Source organism: Tamandua tetradactyla, chromosome 23 (assembly GCF_023851605.1).
Source record: "Tamandua tetradactyla isolate mTamTet1 chromosome 23, mTamTet1.pri, whole genome shotgun sequence".
NCBI classification, from domain to species: domain Eukaryota; kingdom Metazoa; phylum Chordata; class Mammalia; order Pilosa; family Myrmecophagidae; genus Tamandua; species Tamandua tetradactyla.
The window spans coordinates 54,534,983-54,553,244 of record NC_135349.1 but is presented as its reverse complement, the minus strand read 5'-3'; the positions used below and the strand labels follow the sequence as shown (position 1 = coordinate 54,553,244).

The 18,262-nt window shown below is 44.3% G+C and overlaps 1 protein-coding gene and 1 pseudogene across 4 annotated transcripts in view; both read left to right on the top strand.

The window, feature by feature from the left end:
* Positions 1-1,622: 1,622 nt before the first annotated feature.
* On the top strand, positions 1,623-3,170 carry LOC143666819 (thioredoxin-dependent peroxide reductase, mitochondrial pseudogene; annotated as a pseudogene).
* A 12,944-nt stretch (positions 3,171-16,114) lies between these two features.
* The window catches only part of FLYWCH1 (FLYWCH-type zinc finger 1), a 32,058-nt gene continuing 29,910 nt past the window's right edge, over positions 16,115-18,262 (top strand). For 3 of the 4 annotated variants that reach the window (XM_077142062.1, XM_077142063.1, XM_077142058.1), the window contains exons 1-2: positions 16,115-16,168; positions 17,877-17,999. The gene's annotated coding sequence lies outside the window, so the exon portion shown is untranslated. Of the gene's footprint in view, positions 16,169-17,642; positions 18,000-18,262 lie in introns of those variants that run through there. The other variant, XM_077142059.1, reaches the window with a different exon arrangement.

The following is an 18,262-nucleotide window of genomic DNA, read 5'->3' as shown; positions in this document are numbered from 1 at the left end:
TATTTGTGTTTCTTGTAATTTTTTTTAATTAATAAAAAATTAAAAAAAAAAAAAAGAAAGAAACATGGTTACTGGAACACAGCTCTCCATTTTCAGGCAGTTCCCTGCAGCCTCTCCACTACATCTTGAACAACAAGGTGATATCTATTTAATGTGTAAAAATAACCTCCAGGATAACCTCTCGACTCTGTTTGGAATCTCTCAGCCATTGCAGATTATTTCTTAAAGGTAGTGTTTACAGACCTCATGTTTTAAACAAAATTTTTCTACTTTAATCAGTACTCATGAATCCTTCTTAGGAAAAAAGGGTTACACAGTACATTTTCTCCCTTCAGCCCTCTGTTTTTGCTGTTATTTTTACAGCATCTTTGTATAACGTTAATATCCTATACCTGTAATTTCTGAAGTTCTTCTGTCTTAGTTTTGTATCTAAATAGATACCACATTCCCCATCACAGGTTCTCGTTTTCTGAATGTTCTGAGTCATCTTCTTCTTGGTTGTCTGGATTTTCGCGGGAGGGAGAGTTCAGGGTTTAGCATTTGATTGTGAAGTGCGACCAGGAAGGTAGACAGAAAGAACAGTTGTTGAAGCCGTCATAAGTACTTGGAATCTCAGGTCGGACATGAGATTTTGTTGGTTTGTCCAGAGTGATGCCCTGATGAATCCCAGAGTGATTTGATCAGTGAGTGGAAAAGTATTTGCAAGCCCCCTTCTGGGAATGGTGAGAGTGGGGAGAAATTCAACCTCCCCAAGTCGAATTCTTGATATTCTCACAAGCAGTGGGGACAACCAAAGCTATAGGCTGAGCCCCCAGTCTTGGGGTTTGTTCATATGAAACTTAACCCCACAAAGGATAATTCAAGTCTACTTAAAATTTAGGCCGAAGAGTCATCCCCAAGAGAGCCTCTTTTGTTGCTCAGATGTGGCCTCTCTCTCCAGACAACATGACGAGCAGTCTCACCACACTCCCCCTCTCTATGCGGGACATGACTCCCAGGGGTGTGGACCTTCCTGTCAACATGGGACAGAAATCCTGGAATGAGCTGAGACTCAGCATCAAGGGATTGAGAAAACCTTCTGGACCAAAAGGGGGAAGAGTAAAATGAGACAAAGTGTCAATGGCTGAGAGATTCCAAACAGAGTCGAGAGGTTGTCCTGGAGGTTATTCTTACACATTAAGTAGATATCACCTTGTTAGTCAAGATGTAGTGGAGAGGCTGGAGGGAACTGCCTGAAAATGTAGAGCTGTGTTCCAGTAGCCATGTTTCTTGATGATGACTGAACAATGAAATAGCTTTCACAATGTGACTCTGTGAATGTGAAAACCTTGTGTCTGATGCTCCTTTTATCTACCAAATTAACAAAAGAGTAGAACATATGGAATAAAAATAAATAATAGGGGGAACAAATGTTAAAATAAATTTAGTTTGAAATGCTAGTGGTAAATGAAAGCAAGGGGTTAAGGGGTATGGTATGTATAACTTTTTTTCTCTATTATCGTTTTATTTCTTTTTCTGTTGTCTTTTTATTTCTTTTTCTAAATCGATGCAAATGTTCTAAGAAATGATAAATATGCAACTATGTGGTGATATTAAGAATTACCACATTAGGTGAATCTCCGTCCGCCGCGCCTGCAGTGTGCACCGAAAATGGCCGCTACTGTGGGAAGGCTGTTACGGGCTTCGATTGTCCGACATGCAGGCGCTGTTCCTCGGGGCGTTTTGGCCACTGCAGCTCTTAGACCGGCTGCCTCTGGAAGACAGTGCTTGGCAAACGTAGTATGGTCTGCTTATGGTCAAGCAAAATTTGCCTTCAGCACAAGTTCCTCAAATTACGTTCCTGCTGTCACCCAGCATGCACCCTATTTTAAGGGAACAGCAGTTGTCAACGGAGAGTTCAAAGAACTAAGTCTTGATGACTTTAAGGGGAAATATTTGGTGCTTTTCTTCTATCCTTTGGATTTCACCTTTGTGTGTCCTACAGAAATTGTTGCTTTTAGTGACAAAGCCAATGAATTTCATAATGTGAACTGTGAAGTTGTTGCTGTTTCGGTGGATTCCCACTTCAGCCATCTTGCCTGGATAAATACACCAAGGAAGAGCGGCGGTTTGGGCCACATGAATATCGCACTCTTGTCAGATTTAACTAAACAAATTTCCCGAGACTATGGTGTGCTATTGGAAGGCGCTGGTCTTGCACTAAGAGGTCTCTTCATAACTGACCCCAATGGAGTCATCAAGCATTTGAGTGTCAATGACCTCCCAGTGGGCCGAAGCGTGGAAGAGACCCTCCGCTTGGTGAAGGCATTCCAGTTTGTAGAGGCCCATGGAGAAGTCTGCCCGGCAAACTGGACACCAGATTCTCCAACAATCAAGCCAAGTCCAACTGCTTCCAAAGAATACTTTGAGACAGTGAATCAGTAGATCACCCTCTGTATACCTGCAGCTTCTCCCTTCTCACACCAGAGAAGAACCACAACTTGGAACTCACTTTTAGCATTTCAGGGATGATTGTTTATAAAGGCAGGAAAAACATTATGCTTATATTCGTGAATATTACTTTAAATATGTTTTTGTAACATCGGCTAAGGCTTTTTAAACTTGTTTAGCTGCTGATCTGAGCAGTTCTTTATTTGTAACATCCTAATGGCTAGCTCATTTCTGTAGAATGTCTATTTCACCTACTTCTTGGATCATGTCTTCATGATCCAACGCTCTTTTTTTCTTATCTTTACTTGAACCTTTGTGTATACCAAAGTAGTAGAGCAGACATTTAAAGCTTCTGATCAAGGGTTCTGAGATTTTCTTCAATTTCTTTGTATTAAACTGAATTTTTTTTTAAGATATCAAAGATCACAGTTTCAAGTTCTTAGCATCAGCTATCTAACTTAACTCCTGCAATGGATGTGTATGTTATTGAAACAAATGTGAATTGTGTTAAAAAGCACAGTAGTAAAGTGATTTACCTGATCATGCATGATCCCATCTGAGTTTTCTAGTTTACATAGTTATTTTGTTAGTTGACTTAGTGTCCATATATTTCTAGATATTTGATTGGGTATACTTATAAAAGATATTTATCGAGTCCAAGGATTGCATTAAAAATTGTAATTTCTCTTTTGAAGTGTTCCATGGGAAGTATATAATTAAAAAATAAACATATTTTAAAACAAAAAAAAAAAATTACCACATTACATTATATATGTAGAATTACATTATATATGTAGAATGGAATGATATTGTTTTGTTTGTTTGTTAATTTTTCTTTAATTAATAAAAAAAAAAAGAGTTGTTGAAGCAGAGAGGCCTGTTGGGGCAGCCCCGGCCTGGGGTGCTGGTGGTGAGGTCTGGAAAGAGAGGAGTCCACTGGGAGTCCAGGTGACCGCGCCCAGCACCCTGGTGTGGCACCATCAGGCCTGCCAACCACTGCCAGGGGAGCCCCAGAGAGCACCAGGGCTGGGGCAGGCCCTGTGGGGTGGTGGCCCCCGTGATGGGACCTGGTCGATTGGTGGCCCTGCAGGCAGGGTGGGGTGCAGCAAGGATGCATCTCCTGAGGCCTGAGTGTGGGTGCAGCCTGTGGGGACACCTTCCTGGGGGGTCCCCAGCCAGAGGCCTGCAAGCCAGGTCTGGCCCAGTCGAGGTTTTGATTTCTTTCCTTTCTTGATTTTGAAAAATTTCTAATGCATATGAAGTTGAAGGAAGAGCTCAGTGAATGCTGTATAGCCCTGACCTAGACTCACTGGAGGTTAAGCCTCTTGGTGTGTGTGTGTGTGTGTGTGTGTGTGTGCGCGCGCGCGCGTGTGTGTGTGTGTGTGTGTGTGTGCCTTGCCAAGTCAAACAACCGTAAGCTGCAGATAGCAGGCTGCTTTGCAGGAAATCCTTCAGTCTGCACCTCCTAAGGCACATTCCTATCACAGCCCCTTCGGTGTTACCAGGCCTCACAGAATCTGCCTTAATTCAATGACATCATCCAGTGTCCAGGCCGACCCAGCGCTCCCATGGGGGTCGAAAATGGCCCTTTGCCCCCCCACCCCCGCCCAGGCCTGACAGGCCCTTGAGCTGCCCTTGACTTCCGTCCCCCTGTACCTCTCTCCCTCTGCATTGGTGGAGCTGGGTGCCTAGAGAAGCCCCGCAGACCCCCGGGAGCATCCCATGGCTGCACGGGCCTCACCCCCTGATTAGATTCAGGTCTCATATTTCCGGTACGACCACTCTATATTCACTTGCTCTCTTCTTTTTTTTCAGTTAATTTTTAATTGTGGTAACTATACATAGCATAAAAATCATTTTAGCCATTTGAAGTGGACAATTATTTGACATTAAGTACATTGGCAATACTGTATAACTTTCATCACAACCTATTTGCAGATTTCATCATCAAAAACCAAACTCATATTAATTTAGAAATGAATCCCATTCCCGCCCTCCCGGCACCCCTGGTAACCACTATTCTACTTTCTGTCTTTATTAATTTGTTTACCCTAAGTATTTTATATGAGAGAGAACCTACATTGTCCCTTCGTGTCTGGCTTATTTTACTTAAAATGATGTCTTCAGGGTTGTGTTAGTTTGCAAGCTGGGATGTGATATGCCAGAACTGGAATGGCTTTTAAAAGGGGGGATTTAATAACTTACAGGTTTTCAGTTCTAAGTCTGTAGAAATGTCCCAGCTAAGGCATCCAGGGAAAGACACCTTACTTCAAGGAAGGCTGATGGGTCAGGAACACCTGTCCGCTGGGCAGTCACATGGCTGGCATCTGCTGGTCCCTTGCTCCTGGGCTCCGTGCTTTCAGCCTCTGCTCCTGTCCGGATTCCTCACTTTGCTTCTCCAGAGCTGGCTTTCATCGCTCGTCTTCCCTTGGCTCTCTCTGGGTTCTGGCTTGCTTCACATCTCATGGCGATGTCTGCTGGGCTCCAAACATCTCCAAACACCCGTGTCTCTGTTCTCCACTTGTCCACATCTGTGTCAGCTCCGCTCTGAAGTTTCCGTCATTTCTGTCTCTCTACAAAATGTTTCCTCTTTTAAAGGATTCCAGGAAATCAGTCAAGACCCACGTGGAATGCTGGGCTGGAGATCATCTAATCAAAAGTGTCCAACCTACAATATTGATTAGGATTAAAAGATATGGCTGTGGGTGCTCAGGTGGTTCAGTGGCAGAACGCCTGCCTTCCGTGCGGGAGACCCAGGTTCGATTCCCGGGCCATGCACCTGAAATAAATAAATAAAAGGAAGAAATGACTGCTCCCACAAGATCGAACAGGATTAAAACATACCTATTCTGGGGTATGTACTAGATTCAAACCAGCACAAGGGTTCATCCAGGTTGTAGCATGTGCCAGCATGTCACTTCTCTTTATAGCTGAATAATACTCCGTTGTATGAACAGACCGCATTTTGTTGATCCGCTCGTCCGTTGTTGGACACTTGGGTTGCTTCCACCTTAGGGCTGTTGTCAATAATGCTGCTGTGAACATCAACGTGCAGATACCTGTCGGAGGCCCTACTCTTGATTCTTTTGGCAACTTTACCTAGGAGTGGAATCGCTGGGTCATATGGTAATTCTATGTTTAACTTTCTGCGGAACTGCCAAACTGTCTGCACAGTGGCTGCGCCATTCACGCCCACATCCCACCAACAATGTAGGAGGTTTGCTGTTTCTCCACATCCTCTCCAAGACCTGTTATTTTCAGTTTTATTAATAATAGTCATCATAGTGGGTGTGAAGTGATATCTCGTTGTTTTACATCGCATTTATCTAATGGTTAAGGATGTTGGACATCTTTTCATAAACTTACTGGTCATTTGAATATCTTCTTTGGAGAAATGTCTCTTCAAATCCTCGGTCCATTTTATGATTCGGTTGTTCGTCTTTTTGTTGTTGAGTGGTAGCTGTTCTTTATATATCCTAGATACTAAACCCTTATCATGTATATTTGATTTCCAAGTATTTTCTCCCATTCTGTAGATTGTCTTTCTACTTTCTTGATAACGTCTTTTAATGCACAACAGATCTAAATGTTAATGGAAGTCCATTTTAACCATTTTTTTTTCTTTTGTTGTCTGTGTTTTTGGTGTAAAACTTAAAAAATTCACTCCCCACTACAAGGTCCTGAAGGTACTTCCCTATGCTTTCTGGTAAGACTTTTATAGTATTACTCTTGTATTTAGGCCACAGATCCATTTTGGATTTTTATATGTGGTAAGAGGTAGGGCTCCCCATTCATTCTTTTACCTGTGGACTTCCAGCTATCCCAGCACCGTTTGCTGAAGACACTCTTCTTTCCCATTGATGGGACATTTAAAAATTAACTGGCCATAGATGTATGAATTTATCTCTGGACTCTTGATTCTAATCCATTGGTCTATATGTCCATCCTTAGGCCAGTACTACACTATTTTAATTGCTGTAGTTTTATAGTAGGTTTTAAAATCAGGAAATGTGAGTCCTCCAACTTTGTTTTTCTTTTTCGAGATTGTTTTGGCTACTCAGGGCCTCTTGCAATTCCATATAAATTTGAGGACCAGCTTTTCCATTTCTGAAAGAAAACAAATTGATGGAATTTTTATAGATATTGCATTGGATTTGTAGACATTTTGGGCAGAATTGACATCTTAACAATCTGAAGTCTTCTAATCCATGAGCACAGATGTCTTTACATTTATTTAGGTCTCTTTCTGCAATGTTTTATAGTGTTCATCTCCTCTGTTAAATATATTCCTAGGTATTTTATTCTTTTGGATGCTATTATAAATGAAATTGTTTTCTTGATTTCCTTTTCAGATTGTTCATCTCTGGTGTGTAGGAACCCGACTGACTTCTTCATGTTTATCTTATATCCTGCAACTTCATTGAATTCATTTATTAGTTATAGTAGCTTTCTGTTGGATTCTTTGGAGTTTTCTCTGTATAGAATCATGCCATCTGTGTATAGGGATGATTTGACTTCTTCCTTTCCAATGTGGATGCCATTTATTTCTTTCTCTTGCCTGACTGCTCTTGCCAGAACGTCCAGTATAGGCATACCTCAGAGATACGTGAATTTGGTTCCAGACCACGGCAGTGAGGTGGATATCACAATAAAATAAGTCACACAGGGTGGGCCACGGTGGCTCAGCAGGCAGACTTCCTGCCTGCCATGCCAGAGACCCGGGTTCGATTCCCGGTGCCTGCCCTTGCAAAAATTAATAAGTAAATAAGTCACACAATTTTTTTAGGTTTCCTGGTACATATAAAAGTCATAATTACACCATACTGTAGCCTATTAAATGTGCACTATCATTATGTCTAAAAAAATAATCTGTGTACCTTAATTAAAATGTGACACAGAGACAGAGAACAAGCACATGCTGTTAGAAAAATGGCACCAACAGACTTGCTCCATGCAGGGTTGCCACAAACCTAAATTTACAAACAAGAAAATGCAATTATCTGCAAAGTGTAATAAAGAGTGAAGTGCAACAGAATGAAGTATACCTGTGCAATGGTGGATAACCGGTGCGAGCAGGCATTCCCGTCTTATTCTCGCTCTTACGGAGGTTTTCCGTCTTTCCACCACTGACTACGATGGTTGCTGTGGGTTTTTCATAGATGCACTTCATCATGTTGAGAAAGTCCCCTTCTATTCCTAGTTTTCTGAGTGTTTTTATCATGAAAGGATGTTGGATTCAGTCAAATGCCTTTTCTGTATTAAGATGATTATGTGGTTTTCCTTCATACTCTGAATGTGGTATATTACACTGATTGATTTTTTTTATATTGAACCATCATTGCATTCCTGGGGTCAATCCTAGGTGGCCATAGTGTTTAGTCCTATTAATATATAGTTGGATTCACTTTGTCAGTATTTTGTTGAGGATTTTGTCTCTGTATTCATAAGGGATAGATTCTCTTGGGCTGTCTTTGTCTGGCTTTGCTATCAGGGTAATGCTGGCTTCAGAAGGAGCTAGGACGTAATCCTCCCTTCTCTTCTATTTTTTTGAAGAGTTTGAGAAGGATTGGTGTTAATTCTTCTTTGAATGTTTGGTAGAATTCATCAGTTTAATCCATCTGATCCTGCTTTTTTCTTGAGAGACTTTTATCATTGATTGTCTCTTTACTTGTTATAGATTTGTTGAGATTTTCAATTTCTTCTTGCATCTGATTAAGTAATTTGCATGTTTCAAGGAATTTGTCCATTTCCTCCAGATTTTCAAGTTTGTTGGCATATAATTGTTTGTAGTACCCGCTTATAATCCTTTTTATTTCTGTAAAGTCAGTAACAATGTCCCCATTTTTATTCCTGATTTTAGTTATTTGTGCCCTCTCTTTTTCTTTGTCAGTCTCGCTAAAGGTTTGTCAATTTTATAAATCTTCTCAGAAAACCAACTTTTGGTTTCATTGATGCTCTCTAGTGTTTTTCTGTTCTCTATTTCATTTATCTCTTCTCTAATCTTTACTGTTTCCTCCCTTTTACTAACTTTGGGTTTAGTGTGCTTTTCTTCTCCTAGTTTATCTAGGTGCATTTATGTTACTGATTTGTGATCTTTCTTCTTAAGGTAGGCATTTAGAGCTATACATTTCCCTTGGGGCACTGCCTCCACTAAATCCTATATATTTTGGTGTGTTATGTTTTCATTCATCTCAAGATTATTCCTAATTTCCCTTGTTATTTCATCTTTGACCCATTGATTGTTTAATAGGGTGTTGTTTAATTTCCACATATTTGTAAATTTTCCGGTTTTCCATCTGTTTTTGATTTCTGGCTTTATTTCATTCTAATGTGAGAACAGACTTTGGGTGATGTAAATATTTTTAAATTTATTAAGATTTTATTTGTGGCCAAACAAATGTTCCATATGCACTTGAAAAAAAATGTGTATTCGCCTATTGTTGTGTGGCGTGTTCTCTACAGGTTCATTAGGTCTAATTAGTTTATAATGTTTTTCGAGTCCTATATTTTCTTACTGATATTGTGTTAACAATGTTCTATCAATTATTGAAAGTGATGTATTAAAGTCTCCAAGTATTATTGCAGAACTATCTATTCTTCCCTTCAGTGCATCAATATGTAATGTCCTTGTCTCTTGTAATTTTTTTATATGAAGTCTATTTTGTCTGACAATAATATAGCCATTCTAGCTCTCTTTTGATTTGCATGGAGTATCTTTTTCCATCTTATACAGTCAGCCCCTTAGAGTCTTTGTACCTAAAGAGTCTTTTGTTGACAGCCTGTAGATGAATCATGCTTTTTCTTTCAACCTGCCAGTCAATGCCTTTTAATAAGGGAATTTATTTCATTGACATTTAAGGTAATAACTGAAAAAAATAATTTACTTCTGCCATTTAATTATTGGTTTTCCGTATGTTTTGTATTTCTTTGTGTCTCAATTACTCTCCGTCAGTCCTTTTTGTCTTCTTTTTTGGTATTTTGTTGTTTTTTTGTAAGGTCTCATTTTGATTCATTTCTTTCCCTTTCTCTATATGTTTTGGTTATTTTCTTAGTAGCCACCTTTGTAATTACAATTTATATCTTAAATTAATAACAACCTAGTTCAAATAGTGCCAGACTAATTTTAGTAGTATACTAACTCTCTACTCCTATATATCTTTGTCCATCTCTTTATAGAGTTATTGGCTCAGATTACATCTTCATATATTGTCTGTTCATTAACATAGATTTTAAGTGTTATATTATACATTTGCCTGTGTTTTAGTTTCCTAGGCTACTCAAAGCAAATGCCATGAAATGGTTTGTGTTACACAATGGGAATTTATTTGCTTATGGTTTTGAGGCCAGGAAAATGTCCAAATCAAGGCGATGCTTTCTTCCCGAAGCCTGGCTGCCAGGATCCTTGGCTCCTCTGTCACATGGCAAGGCACATGGTGGCATCTGCTGGTCTCTCCCTTCTCTTCTGGGTTCATTGCAGCTTCTTGCCACCATGACTTTCTCTCTGTGTGTCTGACTTTCTTTCTCTCATAAGGACTCAAAAGTAATAGGATTAAGATCCATCCTGACTGAAGTGAAACACACCTTAATGAAGTAACCTTATCAAAAGGTCCTATTTACAGTGGGTTTATACCCATAGGAATGGATTAGACTTAAAAAACTGTTTTTCTGGGGTAGATACAGCTTCAAACCACCACAACTCTCAGGGCTATATGGGGCGGGGGGTTCAGTTACAAACCAAAAGTATAATAATACAGGATTTTATATTAACCCATTAGTTACTTTTACCAATGTTCTTTATTTCTTTCTAGGGCTTTGGGTTACTTTTATTTCAGCCTGAAGGACTCCTTTTAGCATTTCTTATAGGGTTGTTGAATTTGCCTAATGAGTTTTTCATTTCAATTGCTGGACTTTGCAGCTCCAAAATTTTGTTTCATTCCTGTTCATAATTTCTATCTGTTTATTTTGTTTAGACAATGTTTTCACAATTTCCTTTAATTCTTTGTGTAGATTCCTTTAGCTCACTAAACCTTTTTTTTCTTTTTTTTTTTTTTTTTCGCATGGGCAGGCACCAGGAATCCAACCTGGGTCTCCTGCATGGCAGGCAAGAACTTTGCCACTGAGCCACCGTGGCCCACCCTCATTAAATGTTTTTTTTTATTATTTTAACATTTGTTCCCCCTATTATTTATTTTTATTCCATATATTCTACTCATCTGTTGACAAGGTAGATAAAAGGAGCATCAGACACAAGGTTTTCACAATCACACAGTCACACTGCGAAAGCTGTATCATTATTCAATCATCCTCAAGAAACATGGCTTCTGGAACACAGCTCTACATTTTCAGGCAGTTCCCTCCAGCCTCTCCATTACATCTTGAATAACAAGATGATATCTACTTGATGCATAAGAATAACCTCCAGGATAACCTCTCGACTCTGTTTGGAATCTCTCAGCCATTGACACTTTGTCTCATTTCCCTCTTCCCCCTTTTGGTCGAGAAGGTTTTCTCAATCCCTTGATGCTAAATCTCAGCTCATTCTAGGGTTTTTCTCAATCCCTTGATGCTGAGTCTCCGCTCATTCCAAGATCTCTGTCCCACACTGCCAGGAAGGTCCACACCCCTGAGAGTCATGTCCCACGTAGAGAAGGGTAGGGTGGTAAGACTGCTCGTTGTGTTGGCTGGAGAGAGGGGCCACATCTGAGCAACAAAAGAGGCTCTCTTGGGGCCGACTCTTAGGCTTAAATTTTAAGTAGACTTGACCTATCCTTTGCGGGGTTAAGTTTCACATGAACAAACCCCAAGACTGGGGGCTCCGCCTACAGCTTTAGTTGTCCACACTATCCAAGAATTCAACCTGGGGAAGTTGAATTTCTCCCCATTCTCACCACTCCCCGAAGGGGACTCTGCAGACACTCTTCCACTCACTGATTGAATCACTCCGGGATTCACTGGGGCATCACTCTGGACAAACCAACAAAATCCCACGCCCCACCTGAGATTCCAAGTACCTATGGCGTTCAATCAAACTATCCACATAAGTTACACTAGGAAATGCACTAGTCAAAACATCAACCTTGTAACAGATAAACATTTTTTGCTTTAGTCTCACACAGAAGGTGACATTTTAAAACATTAATTACCATCCACTCTCAGCACCCCACAATAATGGCACCCCTCCGTTCTTCCCCATGCAAAAACATCCTTAAAATTGTACCTTGTACATTTCACTGTTACTATACACTCTAGGCATTCCTAGACCACACCACTTCAATCCTTAACATCTATCTTTCTAATTTCAATATGCCCCCAGCCCTCCTCCCTCTATCATTCTCACATGCAGCTTCATTCAGTGTTTTAACATAATTAATTACAGTTAGGTAGTATTGTGCTATCCATTTCTGAGTTTTTGTATCCAGTCCTGTTGTCATTAAATGTTTTTAAGACAGTTGATTTAAAGTATTTGACTGATAGTCCCATTGTATAAGCTTCTTCAGGAATGATTTCTGAAAAAAAAAAAATTTTCCCGTGAATGGGAAGAGAGAGAGAGAGAGAGATACTGCCTTTTTAAGTCTCCTCTGCAACTTTTGCCTGAGGGTTTGGGAAAATGGCTGCCTTCAGGGCCATACCAGGGTTTTGTGACATAGCTGATCAAAAGTAGTGATTCCCAATCAGACCTCCAAAGTTTGGAGGACTCAGTCCTTGCAGCCCAGCCTGGCCCCAGTAAGCTGCACCAGGAGCCCGGGCTGCGGTCCCCACTGCTGCCCACCATGCAGGTGGAAGGGGGTGGCAGGTGGCAGCCCCTGCTTGAGGTTGAGATTCATTCACTCACAGCGTTCCAGCACCCTCTCACTCCAGCTCCTCCCTGATGCTGCACAGTGCTCCACGGACTCCAGAATTCCCAGACAGTTGATTCAGGCAGCTTCTGCCAGTTCAATCATTGTTTTGTTGGAGGGACTGATTCCTGGAGCAACCAACTCTGCCATCTTCTCAAGTCCCCTACGTTCACTCCTGTACCTTGCTTTGTTTTCACTTAAAAATATGCCTTGGAAATCACTCCATAAGTCATGGAGAGCCTTTTTTTTTTTTTAATATAGAAAAATCCAAAAGTCTATAAAACAAGATTACGGTAAGCTCCAATTCTGCTGCCTCTGCACCCCACCCACTCCCCAAATATTAAGAAGCAAATCTACCAGGACATAAGTTCATCATAAATAATGCCATTGTTTTTAAACAGCTGCATGTTGCTTCTCTGTGTGGAGGTATAATTTATCCTACCAGTGTTTGATGACTCCCAGGCAACTTTGCCATCGTCTGGTATTATTACTACACAGGAGATAAAACAGCACCCTCGGCATCAGCCTATGTGTGCTACTGCTGTATATTTGTCCTTGGTCAGCATGAGAGCTCATCATGGGAATCCAGGTGCTGACTCATGGAGACTTGGGCTGGTAGGTGCTCTTGGATGGCTGAGGGGTTCTCTCCAGACTCACGGTCATCTGGACCTCTCCCCAGTACCCTGGCCATCAGGGCCTGCAGGAGTGCTGTTCAGGCTCATCAGACCCAGCCTGTCCCCTGCCTGGCTGCCTGGCTCGTGCAAGGACCCTTGCATGCCAGGCCTAGGAGGGTAGCTGGCTGACCCTGCACTGCAGAGCCATCGGATCTGCCACCCAGGTCCTCTCCGGATTGGGCCTGGCCTGAAGGTGCCTTTGCAAGGGAGGAGCCTGTGGGTGACAGCCATGGAATGTTCCACAGTAATGCCCAGCAGACGACTAGCTGCAGGGGAGAGTAACACAAGCTAGCTCCTTACTCTTCAGGGTCTCCCCAAATTCAACCCAAGTCGCAGCCTTCCTCCCTCTGCCAGCTTTATTTTTCCCATAGCCCATACCAGCTTCTTCTTCTTCTTTTTTTTTTTTTGCATGCTATGTGTTAGGGGTCACGTTTCATTCTTTTTCCATGTGAATATTCCATTATCCCAGCATCAGTTGTTGAATGCTTTTGGTTTTTTTTGAGTGCATGGGCTGGGAATTGAACCTGGGTCTCCCACATCTGTACCAGCTTCTCACATACCATATAACTTATTGTTTGTTGTATTTATTGCTTCTTGTCCCTTGCACAACCAACATAACACAAGCCCCACCCTGTGAGGACAGGAATGTTTGTCAACTTGGGTCTCTTGAGGTTCCCAGTGCAGAGAAAGGGGAGGGGAATGGCAGAGAGATGGAGAAACTGAAACTCTCAAACACTGCTGGTGGGAATATAAAGTAGTGCAGCCCTTTTGGGAAATAGTCTGGCAACTCCATAAAAGGTCACGGACTCACCATATGAGCAGTTCCACTCCTAGACGTATAGCCAGGAGAGAAGAAAACATGTCCACACAAACATCTGTGCGTGAACGTTCGGTGTAGGATTATCCAAAATAAACAAAACAATCCAAATGTGCTTCAATAGATGAGTGGATACACAGAGGTGGTCTATCCATACAATGGGATATGATTTAGCAATAAAAAGGAATAAAGTATTGAAACATGCTACAGTATGGATGAACATTGAAAACATTATGCTGAGTGAAAGAAACCAGGCGCAAAGCACCATGTAGTGTATCATTCCATCTATATGCAGTGGCCACAATAGCCAATCTATAAAGACAAAAAGCAGTAATTACATAGGGCTGGGAAGGACAGGCCTTGGGGGATGATAATGGCTAAAGGTGAGGATTTCCTTTTTAGGGTAATGAAAATGTTCTAAAACAGATTTTGGTGATGACTGCACAACTCAATATAATTTTAAAAACTGTACAATTTAAATGGGTGAATTGTGTGGGATGCGAATTATGTGTCAATAAAGCTGTTACCAAGAAAGTAACATTAAAAAAATCCTTTGTGTATTATCATATTTTGTGAAAAATTACAAAAATTTGGTGGGACAGCTGGCATTGTTTTACATCTTTGCAAAAATCTCTTTAATGTCTGACTTAGTGGTAGGCTCAGGTCCTCATATCTACTTCTATATTTAATCCGTTGCAAGATCACATGTCAGGTATCCCTAGGATGAGCCCGGACCTGGCATCAAGGGATTGAGAAAGCCTTCTTGACCAAAACCGGGAAGAGAGAAATGAAACAAAATAAAGTCACAGTGGCTGAGAGGTTTCAAAAGAGTTGAGAGGTTATCCTGGAAGTTTTCTTACACATCATATAGATAACACCTTGTTAGTTTATGGTGTAGTGGAGTGGCTGGAGGGAAGTACCTGAAGCTGTTGAGCTGTTTTCCAGTAGCCTTAATTCTTGAAGAAGACTGTGTAACTATATAGCTTTTACAGTGTGACAGCGTGATTGTGAAAACCATTGTGTCTGATGCTGCTCCTTTTATCCAGGGTTAAGGATAAAAAATAAATAGTAGGGGAGATAATAATAATAGAAGTGTAAAATAGGTTAGATTGAAATACTGTGAGTCAGAGGGGGGTAGGGGTATGGGAGGTTTGAGTTCTTTTTTTTTTCTTTTTATTTCTTTTTCTAGAGTGATGCAAATGTTCTAAAAAATGATCATGGTGAAGAATACACAACAATGTGATGATGTTGTGAGCTACTGATTGTACAATATGGTAGAACTGTATGTGTGTGGCTATTTCGCAACAAAAATATTTTTTTTTAAAAGATTACGTCATGTAGACTTTGGCCTAGCCGCAGCACGCCTGGGTGGAGATGTGAATGTAAAGGCACATGCAGCTGTCTTTTACTATGAAAATCGTTTTGACCTTGCTACCCCCAAAAGTCTCCAGGACCTTCAGGAACCTCAGACCTTTCTCGGAACCGTTTCTCCACTCTCAAGTTAATCCCGAACCCTTCCGCAGTTAACAGGCCCCTCGCGGGGAGAGGCTGTGAGGCCGCGGAAGCACGCGCTCCCTCACCTTCTCTCGCCCTGGGCTGCCCGCACCTTCCCCGCGCGTCGGTCGGCTTTCTAAGGAAGGGCTTTCCCTTCTCCCCACTCGCTTATTTGCATCGGCATCGAGTCAATGATTCTTACTTTATTCCAGCTTTCATGCGCTACTGTCACTACTCCTGCGGATGCTCACACCGGCTCCGCTTCGGGGGGAGGGCATTGAAGGCGTCAGGGAGCTGCGGGGCGACCCCCTTCGGCTCGCTCGGGAACGCGACAAGGCTGAACACCGCCTTTAAACAAATGCCCTGGCCCCCCACGGAGGGCGCCAGGGCCACACCCCGGGGGCTTTGGGGGCTCAGCCCACCCCAGATGCGGTGAGCACCCCGCTCTGGTGCGGGACCCAGTCCCAGCCCCAGTCCCAGCATTAGTCCCAGCCGCCAGGCCGGAGGACGCCCCGCCCACGGACGCCACCGCCAATCCGGGGTGGCCCCGCCCCAGAGCCCTAGCCCCGCCTCCACGCTGATTGGCCAAGCCGCCAGTTGGGAAGGCCGGGAGCAGCCGAGTGACCCCAGGAGTCGGTCCCGGCGCTGCTGCGCATGCTCGTAGAGAGCCCGCTCCGGCTTTCGCGGCGGCCGGCTTCCCCGCGGAGTCGGGCGCGCTCCCGGTGGCCGGCGGGGCGGCACGCGCGAGCACGGCGCGCGCTCCCGAGAGGGAAAGTGGGGGCGGGGAGCGGGCGCCGGGGCCTGGGGGCCGCGGAGCCTGGGCCGCGAGGTGGACGTCTGCGGACGCTGAGGGACCCGCCGCGGCGCCGTCGCCGGAGAGGGCCCCGCCGCCGCCGTCGGCGCCCGGCCGGTGCCCGGTGAGGACGGGCCCCAGCGGGTTGGGGAGGGTCCCGGGCCCCGCGTTGTGGACGTGTCCCCGGCCGGGGGCTCCCGGCTCTGCCTCCCGGTCCTCGGGCCGCCACCCCGGCCTTCACGCGCGACTCGCCTCCTTCCTCCCCGCCTCTCCTCCCCCAGCCCACCGACTCCTCGGACGAGTCCCGACACCCCCACACCGGGAGCCCCTCGTGGGCCCGCCTCTCCCGCCGCGCCCCTCCCACCTCCGTGACCCCGGAGGTCCCGGTGACCTTGCACTTTCTGCTGGCTGCTGCACCCCCTCCTTCCACTTTGGCTGTGTAGATTGCCCCGTGTAGCTTTCAAACTTTTTTTGACTCGGCCTCCCTGAGAAATGCGTTTTACACGCACACCCTGCACCGCAGACGTGCGTGGTGGGAAGGAGCGTCTAAAGTGAGACACTTCCCTCACCTCACCCGGGCGCATCTATTCTACACACGCTCTCATTCTAGTCTTTTGCTCTCTGATCGGTTCTCATCGATTCCACCTATTCCATTCCATCCGTCCCAGGTAGATTTCAGAACCTGGTGGTCTGAAAACCTTTGCTTGGAACCATCAGCGTCTTGCTTCCTTTGCTCCTCGCTGTTGGAGGAGGCTGAGCTCCAGCAGTCCTGTATAACTTCAGTTCTGCTCAGAATTGACATTTCTGCTCTTCAGGGCCAAAATCACGGCCCCGGCGACGTGATGGGGATTTTCTGTTTTGGTTCCATCAGGCCCATGTTGTTTATTCTTCCAAAAGTTTCTGGTCCGGCCCTGGAGGAAAGCGGCATGTGCAGTGGGGTTGGCTGGTGGAGGGTTTTTGACACTGGACTGGTGACCCAGGGGCTATTTTTACTGGAAAGAGAACTGATTGAAGTTGAGCTTTAGGGAAATTAAGCTGTCTGGGCTGTGTGGGGAGGACTGGGGGGGTGGAGGCTGAAGGTGGAGGGTCATCAGGGAGGGGGGAGCATGGACTGAAGAGGAGGGGTTGGGGGTCTCAGTCCTGAGGTCCTGCATGGGAGAAGAGGAGGTGAGAGATGGGCCCAGAAGCAAAGGTGTCAGAACCAGGCCTGGGCAGGTGAGCTAGGAGTCACAGTAGCTAGGACTCTCATCTGGGGTGATTGGGGGTGTGTGGGGATAGGGGGAACTGTTAGAAAGAATCTCTTTGTGGAGTGGCACCCCCTGCATTCTTATCACAGCTGCTTTGGAGCAGTGATTCTCAACTGGGGGCAGTTTTGTCCTCGAGGGGACGTTTGGCAATGTTGATTGTCACAACATGGGGGCTGGGGGCTGCTCCTGGTGTCTAGCAGGCAGAGGCCAAGGAGCTGCCAGACAGCCTGCAGCGCCCAGGTCAGCCCCCAGAAGGAGTTACCCAGTCCAAAATCCTGGGGCCTAGGGTGCCACTGCCATCCTCCGCCTCTCCCCAGGGAGAATGTTTGGGCGGCTTGTGCACACAGAGACAGTGCCTGGAATCACAAGAAGGGTCTCGAACTGGCAACAGCACCCATCAAAACCGCAGCTCATTACTAGGGTGGGGGCAGGGCAGCCGTGGGAATCTACCAGGAGCTTTTTCAGGCCCCCCCCGGGCCTGGGCAGAAGACACCTTGGTCTTGGGTGGTGATTCTCGGCTTATAGAAAATTGTAACATATAACATATACAGTATCTCGTTAGTCATTTTTTCCCCTCTTTTGCAGGTAAAACCAGCCCAGAGTGATTAAGGGATTTGACTGAGGTCTTCCATCCAGCAAGCCAGTGTCCAGGACACAGCTGGTGGTGGCCCAGGATCACGACAGCATCTCTGGCCCTCGTGTGCGAAGGTAATTCCGCTGACCCCTTGGTCAGTTGTGAGGGGGCTGCTGGCCTCCAGGACTTCTGAGGGGCGGCCGGCGGTGACGTCTGGCCTTTTGATGTATGCAGCACAGGTTGGTATTTTCAGTTCGATGTGATTTTAAATAACTGCTTGGCTGGAACCCACTGATTTTTAGGCCCAATAATCAGGGCAATTTGAAAACAGTGCCTTAGACCAGAACAAGGGAAAGAAACGGTCTTGATGGCTTCATTTTTGAGTCTCCAGTTTTCA